Below are 5,722 nucleotides of genomic sequence, written 5' to 3'. Positions count from 1 at the left end.
GACATCTGCAGCTACATATTACTTGCACTACTGCAAAACTAATAAGACATTGGTTGGCAGGATAAATAGTTACGTGTACAAGTACTTATTATATTTATATAATTTTGTTCTTTTTTTACACTGATACAGTGATAAATTCAAAGAGTGTTTGCTAAGACCTATAAATGGTCACCAACTAGAGACACTGAAGTGAGGGAGAAAGTGGAAGATGAACTGTTTGAATTATGAAAGAACTGATGATGATGGTCTTTGTGTGTTTATATTAATTATTATCTATTTATGAGTGAAATTCAATCTCTTACCCTCTCCCTCTCTCTCTCTCTTTTGACTCAATGTTCCTACAATTAATGTATTTCTTTTGTACTATAATTAATATAAGAATGACAGCTACTCTATAAAAATTAGATTGCTAGAAAAACTACACAAAATTGAATAAAGTGTATTTACTGTACATGCATGTAGCCAACTCTTATAACATGTTGTCAAGTAAATTTGGTGGGATTGCAATACAAAAATAATAAATATGACACCTAAAACTCAGTCATAATCAATATCTTTGTCTATGCTGTGCTTTAATTTTCTTAATCCTCCTTAACCTAGAATATAATAAAATGAGTACATTAATCTTAAGTTTGTCATTAAATTCTATAAAAGTTGATCACAAGATTTGTAATCAATAATTTTGTTTAGTGAAAATGAATAAAAGTGAAATGGTTTAATTAACAAGCCAATACTTACATCAAACTATATTAATTATACTAATGTAAATATGTACACATTAACTGAGAGTACATGTACATGATAATACATGAGGTTTACTGACCTTGCTTCCTCTGCCTCTTGTATTTCTGATCTCTCTTTATCTGTTAACTCTTTCATTCTCTCTCTATTGTCTCTAAATAATTATAAACAGTAAGAGGTGTATGTAAGTGTGTGTGTATACATAATGTGTGTGTGTGTTCATTAGTACTTGTAATATATGACACTTCCATCATTATATAGTCCTAATGAGTATCCGCCTGAACTGATGGAATACCAGTAAAACTCATTCTCAATATCAAGACATGATATATCAACTGGAAATGATTTACCCTAAGAGTTACAGAGAAAGAGTGAGTATTTTTAATGCTTTAATATCAAAGGTTAACCTCTGAATAAGAGATAAACTTAAAAGGAACTCCACTTAACTTTGAAAGCTATAAAAACAAAAGACAGTTATTACCGTATAGCTAGAAAGTTTGGTGGAGTAAAATTTTGGCAAATTGAGGTCTATTTGCCAATTTTCAGCCTTTAATTTGATCGAGTTTGATACTGTTCCATAGAAGCATCCTCAGAGTTAAATGTTTGCCAAAATTTTAACCTCCAAACCTTTTTTAGAGTCAATTCTAGCTGTACAGTATTACATGTATCATTTTAAAGTCAATGTACATGTGCATATTTATAATGTTACACTTATATGATAGTTGGGAAACACTAAAATAGAATACTTATAATTATTGTATAACTGAAAATTTGGGTTTTAACAGGGCCGTAGGAACTGCTACGGTCGCCATGGCCATGGCCGTACCATTTTTGGAGTAAATCAATTTTTAATTAATTAAAACCAGACATGCTCTCAGCATTAGACATCAGCATGGCTTGTAGTCGCTTGTAGTAGTAGAAGCAGCTCTTCTTCTTTGAGTTTGCCTGACCCCTGACCTTCCTGCGACTCCCACAGCACTCTTTTGGTAAAACAAAAGTAGTACACCGTTCTTTCCAAGCTTTCACTTTTAAATATCAACTAGGTGAATGTAAACATTGAAGGGGCAAGCATGAGCCATCAATTAACAATTGAAATTATGATTGAACTAAATAAAATCAATCCAGCTCAAATATCAATAATAACCTCCATAATAACAATAAAATGGCGATAATTAATTGACCACACCCCTTATAAATCATTAATTAGGTAGCCAAATTTTGCCGCGCACTTTGCGTGTAGCAACAAACCGTACCCCTCTCAATCTTCTTCCTACAGCCCTGTTTAATTTGGCACATGCACATAATGGTGGCAGCAATTAACTATAAAATCATCACATTCCCAAAATTACCATCAGCTATAGCAGGGGTAAACTTAAAGGGAGCCTTTGCCCCTACAATTGATTTTACCCTAAGGATCATAAGGCTTAGGCTTCACTGTACAAACTACAAAATTTAATAGAACAATAAAAATTTTTTAAAATTCTAAACTTCCTAAATTTTTGCACAATAAATTATAAATTTTATTAATCAACATGTATACCTTTCTAATAACATGCTTATAATCATAACCATTATCCAGTATAATTTCTTCTATTGGATCAACTGAACATTGTGATGGATGCCATCTTATAACATACACCTGTATCTGTTCATCTTGCTTCTTCTTCTCTGGTCCTAATGAAACACATACACTAAAAATATACTGAGATATACTGACCTTTCAATGGATCCACATACATTTCCTTATATCTAGTATCAATAAACTCATGATCAAGGTATACTGTACCAGGGTACACTCCCCTCTTGTAACGTAATCTCATTCTACACAATGAGTCACATGATAGTCACATGATAGTCACATGATAGTCACATGATGTACTTACTTGTCTAATTCAAGGACACAGTCAATTCTTTGTTTTTTTGCTTCTTCAATAATTTGTTTCTTAAATTCTCCCACTCGTGTATCCTCAGTATAAATAGACTCCATCTCCATCATATACTTGCAAAACTAAAAATTAAAATGAATTTATAATAATGTACATGTAATGTGAATATATAATTCTTACCTCTGTATCATTAACTTGTAATAAATATAATTGAGCCCTATGTTCTCTTCTTCTTACTACATGTACCAGTCTTACTATCAACTAGTGGATACACAAAATAAATAAAGAGATTGATGTGTGTGTGTTATAATGGAAAAAGAAACACCATCAAATAACGCAAATCACCTCTAATCTAGGGTCAATATTCATTAATGTCTGATCCAGTTTCCTCAGTTCATATTCTCCATAGTCACCATGGTCACTGATTCCATATACTCTAAAACCAGAAGGTCGTACACCAATCAGTGGAACTAGCTCCATCTTCAATTCACCTAATGTTATACTGCTACTAACTTGTACCAGTATCCCTGTATTGAATAATATAAATAATACAATAATCATTTATTATTACTTCTCTCCTGTCCTTTATTCTCTTCATCAATTGATACAATTTTCATCAATCTTCTTTCAGGCACATTAGTCATAGTGAATTTGGCCGCAGATGCAGGAGGTATTGTAATGCTTAGTAGTATTGAGTTGACATGAAACTCAACATATCTGTACATCAAACTATCTTTAAATTCTTTTTGATAATCTTTAGGATCTGATGATACATATAGCAACTGAGAGAAATTACATATAAAATAGTAAAGATAAATACAAATAAGTGAAAGTAAAACAACAATTACAAATGTAAAGACTTTTGATTATAGCTACCACAAGGAATATTAGCAGATTTGAAATCTGTTAGTAGCATGCACCTATGCTCAATGACATATACATATAGTTACACTTTGTCAATATAAAGTCTAATATGCATATTGGTAAGTACATGTATGCATTAGTCTGAGTTGTACTAACTTTACTTTCTCGAGATTTATAGAGTAACAAACTTTCTTCATCCTTAAGTTCACAAACACCACTCCAGTTCTCATTCCATGCTACTCTTATACATAATGAATTCATATTGAATACCTAAAGAAAGAAATGGATCAGATCAAGTGAGGGAGGAAAGGAGAACAATATAAATGACAGTATATTCTTAATCCTCTTACTTCTCCTATATGTTGTTTTAATACTCTAACAGTCCAACTGCTTTCTCCTCTCATTCGTTTACTTGGTCCTACATGTACTTTACCAGCTGCCAGATCAACCACTGATATCTCTAGATTAATACCTACAGTACATGTACAATTAGACTTATTGTCATGACAACAAACTACACCCACCTCCATCATTGTATTTCTTAAAAGTTTCATTTTCTTTACGAGTTTCTAAGAATAATTTAAAAGAAGAACGAGCTGTAGCTCCACTTGCAATCTGTCCAATAGTTTGATGCTGAAACTAAATTTACAATTGTAACAATATAGGATGGATACAACTTAATTACCTCATTAAGATCAAAGGACTGATCCATTACTTTATCTTTAATATTATATTTAACTAAACGACATCTCTCAATAGGAATATGAGGAGCTAATTCCATTAACTGATGAGGAGAAAAAAATGAACAAAGATGAAATAAACAGCCAAACCTCATAAGCTTTATCCAGTACACTGGGTAGTAATTCATCTTTATGAACATTAAGAAATGAGCTTGTTAATTTACCAGTAACAGGATCATTGCAAAATAAATAAATCTGTAAAATAAGGTGCATACTGTACAAGATGATTTATTGGCGAGAAATTAATATTGGCGATTGGCAGTTCTATGAAGGAATAACCAATATAAAATCCGTTATTTTGTTTCAATCTGAGCATGCTCAATGGCACGTGGCACAAAATCACTAATATAAAATTTGCCAATTAACTTTTACAGGCAAATTTGCCAAATATTACTCTCGCCAATAAATCATCTTGTACAGTAGATAGTTTGTCTGTCTTACTCTTACCAAACACATTTCTTTTTTAATTTTTTGTTTCTTTTCTTTCTGTCTCTTCTCCTCAGCCTCTTTCAAATGATCTATTCAAATATCAACAATCAAATGATGACACACATCATCAATAAAACCTTCAATGTCTTTTATAATCTTCTCATTGTGTTCTCTTTCAGTAACTAGTTCCATATTCATTAATGTTATTTTTTCTTGTAATTTCTCTATTATTCTTTTATTATCCACTAATGGCTGATAGTCTGGACTTGTCATTTCTTTAAGATGAAATTTGCAGTCATTAATTTCAAAAGTCATTCCTCTTATTACTCTGCTAGCAGCTTTATAATTAAATATATAATAATTATTATAATAAATAAAAGTGCTCTAACCTGAATCAGGATTACTAGTAAGTGATCTCAAATACTCAATCTTCATTTTTAATAATTTGTCTGACAATTCTTTGTTTTCTTTTTGTATCTCATTAAACTGAGACCTCAATGCAGTCAACTCTTCATAAAGTGGTTCTTCCTATTAATAATTATTATAATTAATACAAACTAGTGAGATATTATACCTCAACTTCTTTAACTGATTCAGTATCACTTTGAACAAACAATAATAATTCTTCCTAATAATTATAAAATTCATATTAAAATAAAATATGTGATAAAAATGTGTTAAGAGTCATAAATTATTTGCTTATATGATGACAGTGCAATAATAGTGTATAATAACTAACCTCAGGTACTGTCATTGTTGATAATTCCTGTTTTAATTCAATTGTTTCCTGTTATAATGTACAAAGTAAGAGCATTTTACTTACATGCATAACTGAACAGCAAATATGCACATAGCACAATGTGGTGTACATGTAATAACTTTACACAGCAAACATAAGAGGAACAGTTGCAAGTAGTGTGAACTTTCACTAGTCATTGCACAGTCTGGTAGTATGACATACCTTCTCTTTGCTACTGATAGCATCTCTTAGTTTATATTCAGCTTCTTCAAGTATAATATAAGAAATAACCTGTGAAAACAACATTACATTATCTTGTAATA

General features: G+C 31.1%; 1 long non-coding RNA gene across 1 annotated transcript; it reads right to left on the bottom strand.

Annotated features, from left to right (window-relative positions):
- Positions 1-369: 369 nt before the first annotated feature.
- LOC109587669 (uncharacterized) lies at positions 370-858 on the bottom strand. The gene is made up of 2 exons (XR_002187739.1): positions 824-858; positions 370-596 (listed from the first exon to the last, which is right to left on the bottom strand). It is a non-coding gene; the product is annotated as an uncharacterized LOC109587669 (long non-coding RNA).
- Between the last annotated feature and the right edge of the window lie 4,864 nt (positions 859-5,722).

Source organism: Amphimedon queenslandica, unplaced genomic scaffold (assembly GCF_000090795.2).
Source record: "Amphimedon queenslandica unplaced genomic scaffold, v1.1 AMPQUscaffold_12490, whole genome shotgun sequence".
NCBI classification, from domain to species: Eukaryota; Metazoa; Porifera; class Demospongiae; order Haplosclerida; family Niphatidae; genus Amphimedon; species Amphimedon queenslandica.
The sequence above is the reverse complement of the archived record's forward strand: the minus strand, read 5'-3'. Positions and strand labels throughout refer to the sequence as shown.